At 33.1% G+C, this 22,151-nt stretch overlaps 2 long non-coding RNA genes and 1 pseudogene across 2 annotated transcripts; 2 read left to right on the forward strand and 1 right to left on the reverse strand.

Moving 5' to 3' along the window:
• Positions 1-348: 348 nt before the first annotated feature.
• LOC133177325 (uncharacterized) lies at positions 349-20,949 on the forward strand. Its single transcript, XR_009719665.1, has 4 exons — positions 349-440; positions 14,881-14,965; positions 19,086-19,155; positions 20,535-20,949. It is a non-coding gene; the product is annotated as an uncharacterized LOC133177325 (long non-coding RNA).
• On the reverse strand, positions 3,747-5,228 carry LOC133177295 (uncharacterized). The gene is made up of 4 exons (XR_009719660.1): positions 5,196-5,228; positions 4,873-4,926; positions 4,159-4,303; positions 3,747-3,797 (listed from the first exon to the last, which is right to left on the reverse strand). It is a non-coding gene; the product is annotated as an uncharacterized LOC133177295 (long non-coding RNA).
• LOC133177288 (uncharacterized) lies at positions 6,275-9,489 on the forward strand (annotated as a pseudogene).
• Positions 20,950-22,151: the final 1,202 nt, after the last annotated feature.

Raw genomic sequence — 22,151 nt, forward strand, 5'->3', positions numbered from 1 at the left:
TCTACTTTGAAACTTTTTGATATCCAGTTATCACACAAACTAAAACTTAAATCCTATGAAAACAAATCGGGACCAGTATACCACAATGGGTGGTAATGTTGACTGATGACAATTACAGTAAAGACAGCCTGAAATATCTTTAGAAAAAACAGTTGAAAAGATTGTTGACCATTATATGGTGACGTCTCTATTTTAATGAAAAATTCTTAAACAGGATGTAAAACGACATACAATTAAACAATCAATCCAACTACTGAGTGAGCTTTCTAGCTTGTGAACTACCAATTATGTCCAATTGGAAGTAATATTTGAATGTTTTAAAATGTGATTGTACATTGTAGGAATAATGTTCCTGTAGAAAAGTCAAAGAATGTATACATGTGAGATTCTGAAGTAGCCGTACATGATGAGTAGGAATTTGAAGTGAATTATGGGAAAAGGTATGTAATCCATTAGTTTGCTTTAAAGTTAGTGATTTTAAATCTGAACACACTGTGTAAAAGGAATTTTTCCACCATATTCCTTTATTCACGCTATGTTGTAGGGTCCCTATATAAGCCACTCGCTTAGTCACTGTTCAGTGTAATCTGTTGTCACCTGTCTGTATAGACAGACTGACGTATGCTACATAGCTCTCGGTAGCGACAAAAAATTACTGTGTACTTCTGTCACGTACGGCAGGAGAGAAAGATGCCAATGAAACTTACAACAGTTGCACAGGTCAGTGCAGTATACAAACATACACAAGTACACGCAACTGCAATAAAATAAATAAACAAAGGCAATGCCAGGTAACCAGCATGAGCATGTGTCACCATTCCACTCCGATACCTGTGACAATAAAGCAGTCAGGTGTAACAAATGCGAAGAGTATACCCTGGTGCTGATATAGTAGATGGTATATAATCGAATATGGTGTATGCCTATTTATGAGATGTGTTCAGCTTTAATTGATTGTTTTTCTCTGACAATATGTACCATAGGTCATAGTCATTTATGGTATATACAGTGGCGCCATGTTTATCCGAACACTTCACCTTCCAGATGCTATTTTCGGGAATAGATTTTTTCCATGTCATTCTGTCTCATTAATCCAGAAAAATGTGTTCCGCATCCGGACGGTCGATTTCTGCTACAAAACGTAATAGTTCATTGAAAAATGAATCGTTTATCCGGACGGTAATTTTTCAAGAAATGACTTTTTCACACTTAGGGGTTGAAATTTTCCTGGAAATCCCACTAGCGCAGGGGCTACTGATCAGGAAAAAATTACTAGCCCAAACTAACTAGCCCAACAATTTTTTTATGCAAAATGAAAACAAAAAGTTAAAGTTTTGAATGTTTTGGTGACAGAAACAAATTAAACTAGTTCTCAGTCAAAAGAAACCAGTCTTCATAGAAAAATGAAAGTAAACTGAAGATAATTTTTTTTTCTGTTCTGCTAGTCCGACAGACTATCATTACATTTAAATAAGCTAGCCCCAGTCTTAAAATAACTAGCCCCGGGGCGTCGGGCTACCGTATATTTCAACCCCTGATCTTGCAGTAGTGTTAATTGTAGTAAAAAATTGGCCATACAGTCAGTTTGAAGGCGATACCTGTGACCTACAAACAATAGCATCTAAAATTAGCGTGTATTTACCCCAATTAAATTACACATCTAATATGAAGCTCGAAGAATTTAGCTTACACCATTACACTGTGCATTAATTAAATAAGAAACAGTTCAAAATTAATCAATATTATTTTTAACAAACTTACGCCAAAGAGGCGTCCGGATCAACAAGGCGCCACTGTATATATTATATAATACATGCATATAAATGTACTTGCTATTAACAGTGAGTACAATAAAATTTTCCCATTAAGTATATTAATTTTTTTCTATGTGGTTTACTTTATGCCCAATTATCAGCAGTTTCCATATTGGCCATATTTAAGTATAAGAACTAGGTTGCTATAGCAGACAAAAGGTAAATATAAAAATCTTAAGTGCAAGGTACTTTATCACTCATTGAATTTTAATTAGGGTCTGCATGAAATGTTAAAGCTATATAGGATTCACATTGTCCATCTTTATGTCTTTCAGCCAGTAATTAACACTTCAGTTGTGACACAATAAACAAGTTTTAATTTATGCAGTGTAATACTAAACAGGGTATTGATGCATACAGTAAATGAGATCATTAGAATGGTGTATTTATATACTGTATATACTTGATATCAACAATTTTCTCAGTGGTCTACTTTATGCCCGATTATAAGTGGTCTCCTCAATGGCCATATTTAAGTATAACATATGTATAAGTACAGGTTGCTATAACAGACAAAGGTAAATATAAAAATCTAAGTGCAAGGTACTTTATCACTGATGGAATGTTAATTAGGGCCTGCATGAAATGATAAAGCCCTATAGGATTCACATATTCACAGTGGACAATATGTGAATCCTATAGAGCTTTATCATTTCATGCAGGCCCTAATTAACATTCCATCAGTGATAAAGTACCTTGCACTTAGATTTTTATTATATTTACCTTTGTCTGCTATAGCAACCTGTACTTATACATATGTTATACTTAAATATGGCCATTGATGAGACCACTTATAATCGGGCATAAAGTAGACCACTGAGAAAAATTGTTAATTACCCTAATGTAGATTTTCCGTAAGATCCGTGAAATTCCATAATAAATTCCGTGGAATTCCATGGAAAAAGTGTTCCATGGAATTCCGAGGAATTCTCGAGAGTATTGGGACGGAACTTTTTTGGAATGGTATGGAATTTCAAATCTAGCCTGGAAAAGAGCGGAACAATGCCAGAATAGAAATTTGCGGAAATAGCTGGAAATCCATGGAATTCCAGGATATTTGGAAATCTATGGAATTCCACGGAAATCCAAGGAATTCCAGGAAAATACAAAAACTGGAATAATCAAAATAATTTAAGGGCCAAATAATTACAAAAAAAAAATGACTACATCACAATTTTTCATAAATCAAATCTATATTTTCAAAATAAAAAATCATTTTTGCTTTACAATGTGTTTGGGGACAAATATTGCATACACACTTCTATGTATAATGAAAGCACAAATTTTAAAAAGTATTATCAATGAAAGTATTTTACATCAAAGATTATTTAAACAATGTTAAAAATCCACAGAAAAATATCATTACTGGATGATCACCTTGGTTTAATTAATGAGAATTATTATAATATACATGCATGTACATGTAGTAAATTACGGTCTGCATGAGAAACAAATGACTTTTGGTTAAAGAAAATCCTTTGTACCTAGAGTAATCTCAAACATATGACATTTTTTAATAATAAAACAAAATAGATTTAAAAAAAACCCATTAATTATGACCTTTTGCTTCATTGAATGACCTTGGGAAAGGTCACTAAAGCCTTAACAGGGTATATCTGCAACATTTGTATACAGTTACAATGATCTTCCAGTGGTCCATATACATTTACCATACAAAGTTAATGACTAGAGTGACAAACATATGTATTAAGTACACAAATATCTACTACACAACTATATTTGAAAGATCCCATAAAATCAACACATGCTATTTTTTTCCCCAACATGCCCCAAGATCCTAATTATTGAGGGTCCTAAACTTCTGAAGTATTGGCTAGAATCACTTCCTCACTGGTTCTGTTAGAGGGTGGTCAGATAATTGGTGTCACGAATGGATTCACTTTTGGTACGACGGCTTCAAAAGCTCAGTAAGTTTGATGTTGATCATTCCCAAAGACACTTCAAACTTTTCTTGCTCAATTTCTGAAAGAAAAGATTACCATAAAGATGTATGATATCTATCTCATGTATAAATATATGACAAATAATAAACTAAAGCTATATAAGACAATTGGTTCTTTCAACCTGGCAGATCAGTTTAATACTGTAGAATAGGAATTTATTATCTTGTAATTTTTTGTTCAGATTAGGATTGATTTCTTTTTAAACTAATGGAAGTTGTGAAATTAAAAAAAAAATAAAGAGACATGATTGTGTCTAAGTTAATTAACCTTGAATATGAGAGAGAACATTGTAAATTACATAAACTATGTACCCTTAAAAACATTCAGCAAATAAAGTTAAGGTATGAAAAAAAGTACATTAGTAAATATAATTTATATACCATATAAAACATTCAGTTTTGCCTTGTCAATGGCTCGTCTTTTGTCTCTTAAGCTTCTGATTAAAAGCACCTTGAACAGGAGTTTGGATGCCTATGCTGCCTTTGATATATTATCCTCCATATCAGCTTACTCCGTTAACTGACCCTTGAAAAGAGGAAAAGACGAATTTATAGGCATATGTAATTGCTTTAAATGCACATTGGTTAATTTACAATGTAACAAAAATATAGACAAAGCAAATAACATAAAGTGAATATATAGAATACATTTGTTCTAGGCTTCAAACATGCAAATACATGTACATGTACATACACTTTATTTTTGAAAAATTAAGAAAATATTAAATAAACTGTTATAAATACATGTAACTTCCATGCCTCAACAATTCAGTATTGAGTAAGATAATATATTAGTACATGTATACATGTACTTCTTTATTTCTGGAAATTTATATCTGCGACTAAGGTTATAGGTTTGTGTAAGAATATGATGAATGACATTGACAAGGCGTAGGTAAAAACTTGTGAACAGGACAGAGAACTGACATAGGAAACAAGTTAAAAGCAACAACTTCTTAAAATAACTAAAATATATTTGAAAGAGTGGAGTCTAAGGTTCATAATAACTTTTCTCAATGCCTGGCTAACATTGATAAACACATAATTTCAATTCTTTTGATTTTATTGATTAGGAAAATGATTAAAAAATCTTACCTTTGTGTAAATTTCCATACAGCTCTCTCGCTCTTGTCCTTTTTGTGAGCATTCCTGTAAATAATGCATGCATGATTTTATGTCATAGAGTATAGTCATTTTTAATATTTATACTTAAATAAAATGTAAAATGATTATGCATGTAGCATTTAGCATGTTTAGATTACCCGTCAAAAGTTATAATTGTTATGCATTATTAAGGAATAAAGAATATAAACCTCTTGTTACTTGCTCAATAAAAAAAATCTTACGCTATAAAACATTAATAAATAAAAACAATGTTAGTTTATTTGTGCTGAATGATAATTTGAGCAGGCTCTCACCATTCTCACAAGCTAGGTGACTGAATGAAATAGCATCTACATCTACATATTAGGACATTTCATCAAACTTGATGATTATATGCCGGCGCTGTGCAAATCGAGTACTTCAGCTATAAAATAATAAAAGTAAGTGCTGTGAATGATCATGAACATGCATTAAAAAATAGATACAATTATTTACAATGTACTCTGTAAATGTTAGTAGTACATGTACTAAGGAATATTATTAGCTAATAATTCGAACCAGAGTTCTGAACTGGCCCCAAAGAGGCTGCCGACACCACTGAGCATGGAAGAGAAATAAATTTCCATAATAGGGGGGGGGGGACTATATTTAAATTATCTGTGCAAGTACTAAAGGTCTGAAAGTAAGGAAGACCTGAAATGCCTTTGTTGGTGGTAGTCTGTGAAACTAAATAGAGGCTTGGGTCTACCGCAACTAAGTTGTGCACAACTTTATATCACATAGACAGCTTATAGAGCATTATTAGTCTACCACCGTCTACACGTTTTTTCTTTGTTGTAAACATGGTAAAGATAGCCAATTTAGATGTTGCATGTTGCAACATATTGGAGACACTATGATGTCTGTGTACGATGTAACATGGACTGTCGTGGTGCAATTGGCAACGTGCCACTCGCATATATAGCGAGGTCTAAGGACATGTACGAACGGAGGAAATTCGGGTTGAAATCCACACATTGTTCAAACATATTTTGATAAGAGATGTTTAGAGTTGTACAATAATTATTAAAGAAATGAAACTCGCCCTAATGGTTTCATCGTCGGGCATTCTATGTGTGTGGTGCCCAGACTGAGGAACAGTCAATTATCCATTCAACTTCAAGAACACATAAAATACTGATTACTGTACATTGTACCTACCGGGTCTTAAAATGTCTGCATCTTTTGTCAAAATACAAATTCCATTCCAAGCTAATAATGACAGCAGTTCCCTTCTTCGTGACACTCTCTTTCCTTCTGTCCAACAATACAACATGGCAGCCGAATTCATAGTTCCGGCCTGTCAATCAAATGCTTTTTATCAGCCAATCAGATCGTTACGCATAATTAGGCACAGAGACACTTCGATCGGCGGCCATGTTGTCCCACAAATAAACTTGTGGGAAGTCTGTAAGGCAGACCAAACTTTTGGGCGAAATGGTTTTGCGATGCGCTTGGGGGACCTGTAATGTTGATGAGAGGTACCCAGAGAGGTTAGAGAATGGGGTAAAGCTTATTTTGTTCCCAAAACCTTAGACTAATCTTGAGAAATGCCTTCGTTGGATCAAGGCATGCGGGCGCCCACACGACCAGCTGAACGTCCAGCGGATAAATAAACATAAAGCAGTTTGTTCAAAGGTATGACTGTTGATATTTTCATGTTCAAAGGGTAATAAGTATTAAATTTTATTTAAAAAAACATGCAAGAACGAGGTAAATCGCTATTCATGATGTACAAGATTATGCTACATTTTCGTGCAAATTCGGGTGGCATTAAAGTGAGGATAGCTTTAGGCTTATTTTATGTTGAAAGAGAGAAAAAAGGGAATAATTTTATTTATAAAGATGACTGTGTACAGAATATGATTCAGACTAGGACTGATCGTGCGTTTTGTATTTCTTTGACTACGAAAAATCTTTTAAAAAATTGTCATGCATTTAATATACCAGTACGGTAGCAGAAAATTTCGGACATACTATTAAGTTTAATTATTTTCTTAAAATCATTTACAGCATTTTGTTGGAGGTAAGGACCAACTGTGCAGTTTCCAGATCCAATACCAGCTGATGGCTCAGTTCTTCGGCCAACAAGACCACCTCTCAAACGGACTTATTCTGAAAATCACACAGTGTCATCAAAAAAGAGAATTCTAAGGTAGAATCCCATATGTAAACTGTATCCACACAGATCATTGAAAGTTCATTTTTTTAATGAACTAGTATGGTTAAAAAAAATGCTTTGTTTATTACAGTACCCTGGATGGAGAAGGCAGTGTGGATTCAACTTCAATGGAGAATGAAGTTCCAATCAAAATTAACAACAGTAGCAACATTGCTGTACAAACAGAAGAACCTTGTAAGCAAAATGTTTCTCTATTTTATTCAGTATTGTACATTTTGATTTGCAAGAAATGGTTTTGCATAGGTTTTGAAGAAAACACATAATTTTTGAAGCATAGTGGCCATGAATGGCAGGTCAGGCTGTATTCTTTCTACAAAAATATCCTTTTGTGTGAAAACAACAAAATCACAAAATGTACAACCTGTGATCAGGAGTTGACCCTGAACTTGTGCATAATATGCATGAGTGTTTTTCAGTGTAATTATGTCATTGTTAGCAGACAAAAAGAAATCTCTAATATTGTCACATGCTTCTGTGATTGTCATGTTCCTAGCAGAGTAAGGACACTTAATTTCCAAAAGGCCACATTGGCCATTGTCACAAACCTTACCATCTGGACTTGCCCCTAAGAAAGCAAACTCCTTGTTTATAACAAGGCCGCATGAATGAATATGTCTAGACGGGTAGTCTTTTAAGTATCTGGACTTCGCATCTTTTTCGTGAATTTTACCATAATCCAAAGAGGGGGCTGTAATCTTTTTTAAACTAAACAAGCTTTTTAAAAATTTGTCATTAGGTGTTGATTTTCTTTGTAAGATTTTGCCAAAATTAGAAGCAGTTAGTCGCTTTTTTCGTTCATTATACCACAGTGCAGACTCGCTTTGTTCGCGAGTATTGATTTCAATTTCAATAGGTTCACATTCTTTGTAATCTTCATTTAAATCTGTAAACTGCAGTGGCAAAGGAACAGGGGCTTGGTGAAACACATCTGTATTGCCACAACCATTTGACATTGCTGGCTCAACTTCCTTAATATTTTTTGTCTGAAAAATATTTCACAGTATCAGCAATTGAAGTACAAATATATTAATTTCTTTTCTAGGGGTTTCTGGGATTGATATGTTTGCAATGGCTGCTGGACTACACATGTTAAGAGAAAAAGAGAAGCAGTATAAAGACACCATCTGCAAACTGGAAACAGAAATAAAAGAGCTTAAAGATCAACAGAAATCTGAAAATCTGAAGCCAACATTTGGAGTTGATGAAGTATTAAGAAGAGAGGGAAAGTTGAAAAATGTATTTAAATATTACACTGGTATTGTGTACATTAGATTTGCTAGTCTTCTGGCATTTTTGGTATCTGATGGATCCTCGATAAATTATGAAAAGGGTCGCAAAGACATTAGGAAATTGTCACTGCAAGATGGACTGTTTTTAACTTTATGTAGACTAAGACATAACTTTGGTCTTAAAGATATATCAGTAAGGTTTAAACTTTCACTACAGTCATCAGGAATTGTATTCAATACTTGGATTTCACTTATGTACTTAAAGTTAGGGCAACTTTGTATTTGGCCACATCGTGATATTATTATTAATAACATGCCAAAAGATTTTAAACATGATTACCCCACAACTTTAATAATAATTGATGGGACTGAATTTAGAACACAAGCACCATGTGCACTTGGTTTGCAAAGTCAGCTTTATAGTGATTATAAGTCTAGTACTACTTTAAAGGCATTAATTGGTTGTGATCCAAATGGTTCAGTGATTTTTGCATCCGAATTGTTTACAGGATGTATTTCAGATAAACAAATATGTGAACAGTCTGGGTTTTATGATGTTCTTGAAACACTAAAGTTGAAGGGTTATGTTAAAGATGGTGATGCTATTATGGCTGATAAAGGTTTTACTATTAAGGAAGAATTATTTAAACTTAATTTGCTGCTGAATATTCCACCAATGGCTTCATCAACATCTCAGATGTCAGTTTCAGATACCATCCTTACTGAAAAAATTGCAAAGCATCGTGTGCACATTGAAAGACTTATTGCTAAAGTTAAAACCTACAAGATACTGTCTGTGCGCATTCCAACATCATTATTTAAAAATATTAACAAAATTTGGTCTGTATGTTGTCACTTGACATTATTCCATGATGTGTTTGTAACAGACAATAAACATAGTAAATAGTCTACTTTATTCATGTTAGTTGTGACCCATATCATTGATTTTTGCATTTAGCATTGTTCAGTGGATAATTTATATATACATGTACTGTATTTTTAAACTATAGGCAGTTCCTCAACTGCATTTATATTTTTAAAATAAATATTTATTGTGGTTATTGTGAACATGTACCTGATATGACAATATTGAGCCTATCTGCACATCACCAAGGGGAGTGTTTACTAATGGATGCTCTGCTGATACTGTGTATTCCAGAGGGGTTCCTTTAAATGAACTCAGCTGCATTATGTCATTTTTGGACACTTTGGGTAGACTGATATTAAAATATGATGTATGAATTAAGATTTTGTCAAGTGGATAATTTTTATCTTATTATTAAGACTGTTATAAAATCTGATCTCATATTTATAGCCAATTAATTGTAGCCATGAAGAATACTGTATTATTAAAAATACAATGGTTATATTTCTAAAAGAGGAAAGTCTTTGTCTTTTTCACATACTCTTGATTTAAGTCTAACTGGCATGTCACAGGCTTCCTTTTTCTTGATTCAGTTGGTCTTGCTACCACCACATGATTTATAGGGACAGGCTTGATCTTTGACCCCCTGGGCACATGCCACTGCTGTGGGATGCTTGTACAACTTTGTTGTTCAGGTACATTTGAAAAATTATGGAGTTTGAACCCTTGCAGACTTTTTATTAGCCCAACTACATGGGAACAGTGGCCATTTAAGCTGTAAGGAAAATTGACCAGCATTATTTCTAGTGTACATGTATGCATACCTGAGGATTTTTAAATTATTTAGGCCTAGGCCTATCCAAAAAAAAAAAAAGATGCCAACTTGAAAAGAATTCGGTTTGGCCTAGTAAATAGAGAAGTTGGCCAATAATATTTATGTGTATTTTGTCTGAATTTATTCATTAGGCCCTATATATTAAAAAAAAAATCCTGAGCCAAGCGTTTATTTATATCACGTTTGCATATATCTACCGTGAAAATTAATTAGGTCACAAATGTTTACATTCTAGGTGCCTAGGCCTAACCTATATAAACCCTGATTTATCAAGATTTTCTTGAAAAATACGCAAACATTTGGGTGATTTATACACATACCCAATTTTACAGGAGCAATGAGACTCGGTTATCGAACTATTCTTTATTTCCAAACTAAGTTGGTGCGGCGATTGATTTTTTCGCATGGACCTCCAGCATCGTGCTGCAACTTGTACGGAGTTATCCAAACTGAAAATCTTAATATTATGGATATATCCTTGGGTAAAGTAATTCAAACCCTTTTGTAAAACTTTTTCAGATAATTTTGAACTATTGGGTAGGTATTTCACACAGAAATCGTCCGGAATCGACTTTAAACTGTCGGTCGCCACCGAGGATGATGAAGCCGGTATCGCCATCATGTGGGACTTAGTTACAGTAACTAAGGTAGGCGGGGCTTCGGGAGAAAAGTCGGAACTATGAATTGTTGAATTTTGGCGGGCTGTAGTTTAAATTAATTGTTCATCGAGCCCGACATCGATCCCGACGTAATTGTACTATGAGCCGACAGTTTAAGAAAAAATTCTAATTTATTTTCCACAGCTTTCCAGAGCAGAAAATGTCTAAGTTTCTCATTTTATCAGCTTTTCCATAGAATTCCACAACTTTCCACACCTCAAAATGTCTAAGTCCAAATTTGTTATTCAAATTCCAAAAGATTCCAAAAACTTCCAAAAACACTTTTAGATTCTTGTATGGAAATGTTTGGAATTCCATGGAATTCCAAAACTTTTCCAAACCCTTTGGAAAATCTACATTAGGGTAGGGCCTGCATGAAATGATAAAGCTCTATAGAATTCACATATTGTCCATCTTTATGTCTTTCAGTCCAGCAACACTTCAGTTGTGACACAATAAATAAGTTTTAATTTGATATGCAGTATAATGTAATACAGGGTATTGATGCATATAGTGAATAAGATCATTAGAATGGTATATTTATATACAGTATATACTTGATATCAAGGGTTAATTCAATTTACTCAATTTTTCTCACTGGTCTACTTTATGCCTAATTATAAGTGGTCTCCTCAATGGCCATATTTAAGTACATGTATAAGTACAGGTTACCATTGAAGACAAAAGGCATATACAAAACTCTAAAGACCATGCATGATACTTTGATACTGATCGAATGCTGATCTGGACCCTTGAAAAGCACTTACTCTTAGTCTTATTTATATGACAATGTGTGGTTTTGATATAAGTTAACTGAATTACCTAGGAAACCATGGTAACATATTTCTATCTGTTTTTGTATGTTTTTGCATGAGCAAAGGCTTGGGTCATGCATAAACTTTTCACATTTTTCAACTTCTTCTGAAGAACTACTGGACCAGTTTAAATCAAACTTGTCACAAAGTATCTTTAAAATAAGGATGGTAATGATTAACTGGTTTATTAGTCCCCTACCGGTGAAACAGGAGGGGACTATAGGTTTCCTCTGAGTCTGTCCGTCCGTCTGTCTGTCTGTCTAGCTGTCCCTCTGTCTGTCAGTCTGTCCCACTTGGTTTTCCACACTTTTTTCCTAAATGCTTGCAGATATTGAACTGATTTTTGGTATGTGAGTGTATCTTGATGAATTACAGATCAAGTTTGCATTTCGTTCCGCTTCATTGATTTTTGACGGAATTACGGCCTTTTCAATTTTTACGGGTTTTCCACACTTTTCTTCTAAACGCTTGCAGATACTGAGCTGATTTTTGGTATGTGAGTGTATCTTGATGAGTTACAGATCGAGTTTACATTTCGTTCCGCTTCATTGATTTTTGACGGAATTACGGCCTTTTCAATTTTTTATGGGTTTTCCGCAATTTTCTTCTAAAACGCTTGTAGATATTGAGCTGATTTTTGGTATGTGGCTTTACCTTGATTAGTTATAGACCAAGTTTGCATTTCGTCCCGCTTCATTAATTTTTGACGGAATTATGGCATTTTTAATTCTTAACGGGAACAGAACCAGATTACACTTGCCGGTAGGGGACTAGTATTGCTAATGCAATACTCTCAGAATGCTTGTTAACTATTGAGAAAGATCATAACCAGTTGAAATTTTCATAACCAGTTTTGTAACCAGTTACAATCTACATACTAACCACTTAGTAGATAGTAGGGATGACAGTCGAATACAGAATTGCAAATCGGTTAACCGCAAGATGTTCCGACCGATTAACCTGTTAATCGTATCAAACTACACAATGTCATTTTCTTGACTTTTTTCAAGTAGCTCTATTCCTATGCACAAGAAGTCTTAAAAAAAGATGTTAGAGGTCAAAATCATTCTATTTGTCTTTAGTCTTGATGATAAAACTATGCGCATATTTTTTTCAATAGACAAGAAAAAATTCAAAAAACCATGAACCATGCCTGAGATATCGTGGATAATTTTCCAGAGCAGATGTCACACAAGTTCATTCTTCATTATCACTATAATCAAAACTAAGTCTAAAATGTATCACTTAATTTACAATGTTTGTATTATAATTTAATGTTATAGATAACTGCAAAAGATACACACACACCAATTCACGGTGCTCAACGGTGATTATTATCATTAAAGAATTAGAGGACAGTCGGGGTAACGACATGATGTTTTAACAGTAATTAACATATCTCAGACTGACCAATTACCCCGCAATTGAAATCTGGAGAGCCATAATGACCCCCCAATCAGCCTAAATAAATAAATGAAAACGCTAAATTAAACGTTTAGGTAGGAATTTCTATTTTGAAAATGAATTTTAGTACATTGCCTTCAGTTTTACATATATTTTTAATATTTTTTCGTCTAATCGATTGCAGATTTTCTAACCGATTGCCATCGTTCCGACCGAGTAATCGGTTAACCAGTTAGAAATTGCCATCCCTAGTAGATAGTTTTTGTCAATGAGTATTTGTATTTACTTTTTCAATAATATTTTCATTTTTTGAAATAAAACTTGTAACATGTTTCAAACTGAAATGTGACAATCAAGCAGTTACCATATCTTGCCAAATGTAATATGCATTGGTTTAAATATGCACCCCCTTTTTCAGCCTATAACTTGGGGAAAATTGCAGCTCGGTTGTAAAGATTATTTGCTACAAAATCTTATTTCCTACAGGGCACAAGTTATTTAAACATTAAGATTTTAACAGACTTGAAATTTCTTTGACAATAACTTAAAGATAAGTCACTTGACATATGATAAGCGTTTGATATGTTGTAATCAACACACACCCAAAGCTTAAAAAAATGAAGAACGAAGGTTATAAATCGACCTCTCAAATATGAAACAGGGCTCTCAATTGTCTATAATTGGGGCCGTTCAAGGGCCCCACTCCCAATTCAAAAAAGGTACCTTTTTTCCCAATTAATGTGTTAATTTTCCCAATAGTCATTTCTCCCAAAAATTAAAGAAAATATAGCTGGATATATACCGGTAATAACTTAACTTGCTATTCATATTCCTCTGTTTTATAAAACAAATTTAGTTGATAGCGAAGACAGGAAACCCAATATATATGATTTTAAAGTACGTATAATGGTTATTCTAAAATTTCCTAAAAGGTCTTTATTTTCCCAATCTTTACAACCCGGCCCCATTCCCAAAAAGCAGTGTTAGAGCCCTGTGAAAATGAAAACAATTATATGTACAGCAAATAAGAAGTGCCCTATCTTGTAAAAAATGTGATTGGAATAGATAGACCATTTCTTTATCCAGGTGAATATCATTACCGCTACATTTTCAAAATGGTAATTATTTACCGCTACATACTCATTACCGCTGCAAAAAATGTACACGTTACCACTACATTTAAAAGTTTACATTACGAATACATTGCCTCTTTCATTAGCCAATGGATTATGCATGTACAGATTGATACAAAGTACATGTACAACATATCCAAGCATAAGACCTTTTTCCACTCACTCACTCCATGGGAGACAAAAGTACGGCTTAACAGGGTGGCTTTTTCCCACTTTTTTATTAGTCCCCTACCGGTGAAACCAGAGGGAATTATAGGTTTCCTCTGAGTCTGTTCATCTGTCTGTCTGTCCCTCTTTCAGTCTGTCCCATTTGTTTTCCGCACTTTTTTCTAAACGCTTGCAGATATTGAGCTGAGTTTTGGTATGTAAGTGTATCTTGATGAGTTACAGTTCAAGTTTGCATTTTATTATGCTTCTGAATCAATGATTTTTAATGGAATTGTGGCAATTCAATTTTTAGTGGGAACCAGATTACACTTGCCGGTAGGGGACTAGTATTGCTAATGCAATACTCTCAGAATGCTTGTTTAATCTTAATTATAGTAGGTATTTAAGTATGCAAGTACAATACTGTACATATAAATGCTTGTTCAAAATAAAGTTTTTCTCGTAATTTCGGCCCAATGCAACAGAAACTAAAAATTCAAGAACCTATTGGTAATTAATCTGATGTTTTTTAAATAGATTGATCGAAAGTACATGCAATATAATTTGTACTATATAAAGGTACAGTGTTTAATTGATTTGTTACAAAAAAGAGCAATGACCATATCACCAATGCTTATATAGTGGTAAATATTTTTAATATATAATAAGTTCCACATTTTTTTTTTCACAGTGAAATGGTAAAAAAGAAACTGCTAGCGCTACTGTGCAGACTACCATCAATCAACATGATCAACAAAATCAAGTAATCCTTCTGAGTAAGTGACCTGTAGTATTATCTGTTTTCACCTAGGCCAATATGAAAAGGATGAAAGTTATTATACTCAATACACAAGTTTGGAGATTATAGCTCTCCAACAAGAGAAATACAAAAAGTAGCCATATCAGCATGAAAGTGGCAGAGATTGTTGATAAAGTATACACAATCATGCATAAATAAATGTCAGAATGATGGCTTAATTAGGGCCTTTTAAAATGTTTTTAATATTAAAGAAATATTATACATGCATATTATGTCAAGCAATGATGATTTTGGTGATCATATTGAGCTATACTTTAGTAATACAGGTTTTTGGATGCTTGAGTCTCTGATTGACAATATATATGTAGTTTTTGGAGACCAGGTATTCCAATAATCTGTCAGAATTCCAATGGGTACCAATTGCAACCTGTTATTAGGCTAGCAGACCTCTTTTTATATTCAAATGAAGCAGAATTTATTCAAAATCTTACACATGAGAAGAAGAAAACACTTGCTGTGGTCTTGAACTCGACATTGAGATATATCGATGATGTATTATCAATTAACAATAGTTATTTCCATTCATATATCAACTCTATATATACCCCAGTGAGCTTGAAATAAAAGATACCACAGAGTCTGACACATCTGTTTCATGTTTGGATATTATTTATTTCCATCCCTAATTAAAATTTTATAAATTGATTATGTACATGTAATATTAAATGCATGTTTCTTGGAAAGTAATGTTTTAAGTGTTTCCTCACTGCTCTTAAGGATTTTCATGGTATATTAGATTCTTGTTTATTATCCTTTTCTAAGTGTTACTTTTCTCTAAGAAGTAAACAGTTTTGCCCTGACGTAATAATCTCTCTCGGGTGTTTTCATAATAGGTAATATATTCTCTATGCACTTCCGTTGCGTTTACCTAAGGATTTTTTCAACGCACTGACTGGATTAATTGTGGGATTCTTACGAGATGCAGAGCCAATCCGATAGCATGAACTAAAACAGAAATATATGTAGAGACAGTGTGAACTGACATTTTAGGTTAAAATAAAATAAAAACATGTTTTTTAAACCCAGAAAGACCAGTGGGGGTACAACGTAAACAAACCGGAGTGGCATACCTTTCTCTCTTATAATGTATAGTGGGGCATTTTTTGTGTGGAACGATTATTTTGGGGTTTTCACGATTTTTTCCTATTATACACATGATGAATAAGTGCAATAAATATAATTTGTGAAAAAAAATTTCCAACAAGTCCCGGGGTTGAATATTGGGGGGGGGGGGGTCCTGTCCACAAGTACCTGTGGATTTGTTTACTTAAGCAGACACCTGCTTGGAATGCATTTTCAGCACAATATCGTAAAATGCTTAGGGATATAGGGGAAAAAAAATAAGGGACTTAATTTTTAATTTATACCAATCAAATAACAATTAAAATACAGACTATACTTAAATACTTATAAATAAAGCTTATATGTAAACTGAATTTTCCAAGAAAATTAAAAGTTGTATCCTACTTTTGTTTTTGAAATAATACGAATATTTTAACTTTTTAAACTTATTCTTTGGAATAGTTGTGCTGTGAAAATAAGAGATACATCCGCTTTTTGGGGTAGTGTTTTTTCCATAGGATCTGCATTTTTCTCGGGATTTTCCCCACAAAGGATCACTTCTAGGTAAATATATGCGTGACCTATAGGGCCGATATTGGTTTCATTCTTTAGAAAAAGCTTATCGATATCCGTTCCGGTCGCTGACTTTAGGCCACATGCATGTAGTTTCTTGTTTCTCATGTATCGTTTTAGTTCTAGTCAACTGTGTGTTCATATGACCCTACATCGGTATTTACATATACATCCTTTGTATGAGGGTCCTTACTTGATGCCTGGGTAATGGCAACGGGAGATAAAACCTTAACTGACCTTACCACGTTCTTTTCTAATCTGTAAACCTTCCTCCTGCATTTCTGACGTAACATGTCGCCAATGCACTCAATTTTCCCGAGGAATGAACTACATCTACTCTGCATAGCGCAGTATCTCTCCCACTGGCACAACACTACTTATCTACTAACCAGAGATGTTCTTGAAAGACAAACACAACAATTTTTGCTCGTCATGATTTTTTTTCGTGATATTTGCAGTATCGAGTAACACAAAGTGAATGATTCGTGTCCTCGAACAAAGTGTGCTTACACTGAGGTATACAGTTTCGGTTGATTGCGTTTAGTTAAAGAGAATTTATAATCTGCATTTCCATAAATGTCTTTTATATCAACAGCAAACACACATTTAAAGAAGAAAGTGGAAGTAAAATGCAAAAGCCTGTATAAAAAATTAAAGTTCGTGTTTATACACGTGTAAAATTTGAAAAAAATAAATAAATAAATAAAAGTGTGCCAACAGGTGGATTCGAACCAGGACATAAAAAAAGGTCCATTCTAAGAATCTGCGGTCTATTTCTCTGCGCTATAATGACTATGAAAATGCACTCCATAAATGTAATCCAGTATGATAGAACTAGGTTTTTCTCATTTTTGTAGGTTTTTCATGAATTTCGACCCTAAGGCAGGGGTGCCCCTAAAAAAATCTTGTTTTAAATCATTCTTTAGATCAAAATCTATCAAAATTTAATTTAGGGGCAGGCCTGCCCTGAAAGACTTCTATGCCAAAATTCACGTAAAAATTAGTGCTTTAATGGACAAAATACTGTTTTGACCAACTTTGGAGGTTAATTTCAAAGTTGCAAATAAAAAAAATTACGTTTAAAATGCAAATTTGAAAAATTTAGACAAATATACAATAGAAAACAACTAAAGAACATTGATTTTTAAATGTGACTTTTTCCGGAAAATAGTTCTTTCCTATAGGTCAAATCTTTTGTTATAACGAATAAATCCTTTGGGGGTGTGTCTATTACAAGACTACGGCCTTTTCACGTGACAATATGGTACTTCGTCAATATATCTAAATGTTAAAGGCGACAGCATGTATTTTCTTCTTCTCATGTATAAGATTTTAAATAAATTCTGCTTTGTATGAATACAAAAATAGGTTTGATAATAACGGAGCACAATTGGTACCTATGGAAATTCCAAGAGATTTTTGGAAGACCTTGTCTTTAAAAACCACAAAGATATTGTCAATCAGAAACTCAAGAATCTTTTTAATATCAACTTCAGAGTACTTGTGTGTACAATCAGTGTTTTTTACAAATAATTTTGCAAATGACCAATGACAAGATAAGTTAATTTTTGAGTTCCACTTTTAATGAAAAAGCAGCTGTCAATAAACAAATCTCTCATCCATACAAAAAACAAAAAAAGCATACCAAGGGTAATAATCTCAAAATTTAAGCTTTGATCTGTTCGAAATAATTCTTTTTATTGACATATGTTTAAGGGTAAACAACAATACTTGATATCGTGATTACTGAAATTAGCGGAACTCTTTCACAGAGGTAGGAAACGTCTGTTGGATGGGGGCAGTGTACTATTGAATGCAATGCATGATCGATCATTGTGGAATTTATAAGGACTGATAAGAAAGAAATCCTAGAGAAATATCTTGCTAAACATGCACTGAACCAGCCTAATAAATTTTTGAGAGGAGCTAGTCCTATATGTTACATTTTTTACGATACTTTTTACTAAGCAGACTTTTCTTATTAAATTCTAAATGAAAACCGTTACTTTTGAAAGTTGATAAAATACTCTAAACTTTCCTTATTTGACAATCTACTATTTGGAGTTCAACTCTTGGCAATACATTGTAGTTTGGGCATAATGATTGTTCGAATCATTCCATTGTCAGCACTGTAATGTTATGCCCCAGAAATCTTGTGAGATTTAGAGCTTCCTCGACTCCCATGCTAAAGAGCGGTTGTAAGTTAGATAACTGCGAGATACTCACAATACTGGTATTTTTAATTCAATTCACATGTGCTCACCTTTGAAATGCATTCACAATTCTTTATAAAGTTGGTGACATTATGTATGAAAATATCATAGTCTAGTTACATGTTTAAACTATGCTTGTGGTATGCATTTTTTTTTCTTGAACAGTAAAGGAAGGGATGAGAGAGTTCATTGAGTGCCTTAAACTTTCACTTATATGTTATTTTTTAGAGATGGAGTACTACACAAGCACAATTTTTTTAAAGAAAGAAAAGTCAATGGAATGAAAGCCAAAGAAAAGGTGAAGTGAATTGTCACTCATTATATTTTAAATTTAATGCGGACATGGTCATTATTTTAGTTATGTCATAACCTTCTTATCAATTTTAAGCAGTGCAGACAGATGCATTTCTTATTGCTTTGAATAGAATAAATTATCAAAAAAGTTTGTATATGTTTTTTGATATTGAATTAGAATTAAAAAAAAAAAAACAAATTATCAATTACTGCAGTTTTGAATTTCAGTACACTAGAAATTTTTTGCCCTGCCATGAATATGGCTGGGGCATATAGAGTTTGTCATGTCCGTCTTCCGTCCTTCCAACCTTCTGTCTGTCCTTCCATTCCGCTTTGCTTTTAGCTCAGTTCAAAACTAAGTTTCAAAGAAACTATTCAAGATATTTTTATCAATCTTCATATGCTGATACATATTGATGAGAGGTATTCAATTTCATTAACATTTTTTTACCTTGACCTTTCCTTTAACTTTGACCTCACTTTTCTTAAATTAGTGTTTAGCTCAGTTTTAAAGAAACCATTCAAGATAGTGTAATCAAACTTCATATGCTGATACATACTGAATCAACATTTTTTACCTTGACCTTTCCTTTGACCTTGACCGTACTTATCTTAAATAAGTGTTTAGCTCAGTTTTAAAGAAACCATTCAGGATAGCGTAATCAAACTTCATATGCTGATACATACTGATGAGAGCTATTCAACTGCATCAACATTTTTTGATCTTGATCTTTCCTTTGACCTTCACCTCACTTTTCCTAAATTAGTGTCAAACTTCATATGCTGATACAGACTGATGTAAGGTATTCGACTGTATCAACATTTTTGACCTTGACATTTCATTTGACCTTGACTTCATTTTTCTTGAAATAGTGATTAGCTCAGTGTTAAATAAACGGTTTCCATTCAAAATATTTTTATCAAACTGAGACCGTATAACCCGAGGTCCCATGTCACAGTAGGTGCTGGCACGAAAAAGATCTTTCACTGCTTAATGGCCCTTATTGCCGAGTATAGGTCAAAATTTGCAGCTCTCCACTGGCAAGTGGTGGTGTCTCCATATGAGTGAAAAATTCTCGAGAGGGATGTTAAACAATTAACAAGCAAATAAAAATTAATATACCCTCAGCGGGGCATTCATGTCCTATGGACATATTTCTAGTTTTGCCCTCTTGTACATTTGTACATGGATATACTTTTTATTTTTGCTCTGTAAACAACAACAAAAACATTATGCCATATAATATGCACAAAATTATATGCTAGGAATGTATTGTGAAAGATGCATTTCAGCTGACAAATGTAGCATCTTTAAGCCAGCTTTTTAAAAAATTTTCTGAATGACTTTCTGGTACTTCTTTTATATTTGCAACTCATTTATAGGGATGTATTAGTATGGTAGCCTGTCTGCCAACACCTTGTAGATGAGATTCTAGCACAAATTGTGTGAAATGGTTCTCTTAATTGACATGAGAAGGTCACCATTTTTTATCAAGATAAAAATTACTTGTATGTCTTGTAATAACATTATTTAATATATCCCTTTCATAGCACACATGTTCCTTTCAAAGAGAAGAAAACATTTATAATTTTTCAAGGTCAATAATCTCATGGATGAAATGCAGACTGTACTATTTGAAATAGGTGGTATAGGTATTTCAGAGTCTGTATTACATCTTGCCAGTTTATTGTTCGAGGGAATATTCTCATCAAATAAACTATGTAAAGATTTGCTTTTTAATGCAAAGTATTTTTATAAGTAATAACTTCATTTCAACTTATAATGAACAGTTAATCAATGCATCTCACTTTGTATATAATGCATTTTAGAACACACATTTGTGGTTTAAAACATGTTGTAATAGTTTAATAATGCTATTCATTTTTTTTTTAATTGACAAGAAATGAAAATGTAATGATTATTTCAAAATAGTGTTTTATTCCTCTTATGTATATTTATAGATATGTAAAAGATTGTTATTTTTATTGATGTTATGTTTGTGTACAAAATACTAGTTATTTATTACTTTATACAAAACTAATGTTGTGAAGATTGATAATAATAGAAGTCCTTATGCATATATTGAACAGTATACAAATGTCACCAATGTAATACACATTTACAAATAAAATGAAATTTTACATGACTTGCACATATTTGCATTATTTGTTACAGTTATAACAAATCTAATTCATTGTATTTATGGTTTCCAATTTTTATTGTCTATTCAAACATGGAAAAATTATAAGTGTAATGATGTTAAAGACACAAGAATATGAATTAAAATAAGACTGTATGAACTACCTTTAGATTTATGAATTAATTAGACAGTGACTGTGACAAATGTGTATTTAGGATAGAGATCTTAGACATTAGAAGAAAAGGGGTTGTTTTACAAACTTTTTTTTGCATGGGGAAATATTGACATTTTTATACAACAACAAATGAAGTTACTGGAATTGTGAAGTCTACGTGTCCTCTGTGAGTAGACATCTTTTGAAACAAAGGTAGCTTGTGGCCAGAAATGTTCTCGACCCAGTAGTAACGGTCTTTTGCACAAGGTCATAGTCACTGTATATCAAAGTATTACCAATAATTGTTTGTAACCTCAGAGTATGGTCCTAACACAGGTTAATACAGGTCAAGGCCATAGGGTTTAGAAATGTAATAAATATTCAGATAAACACATAATTCTGTTTGTTTGTTTGTTATACATCCTTTAAAGGGTTTTTATCACGTATCTACATTTCTTAGAAATGAAACACTATTATATTCTTGAAACATATAATTATCGTTTAATTATGAAATTATGTTGAAAACGGTCGTAATTAGACGATAAAACGCCCGTAATATAGGGTCCTGGAAGTAAAAATCTCCACTAATGAGATAGGGGTCACGTGGTACTGAAACGTCATAGGTGTCAATAGTCAATAGAATTCGTAAAGCTTATCGTAAGAAAAAATATATTGAATAGATTTTACGCTAAATAAATAGAATAT

This window comes from Saccostrea echinata, unplaced genomic scaffold (genome assembly GCF_033153115.1).
Source record: "Saccostrea echinata isolate AGI-Se365-2 ecotype Australia unplaced genomic scaffold, CSIRO_AGI_Sech_v1 ptg000117l, whole genome shotgun sequence".
In the NCBI taxonomy this organism is placed as follows: Eukaryota; Metazoa; Mollusca; class Bivalvia; order Ostreida; family Ostreidae; genus Saccostrea; species Saccostrea echinata.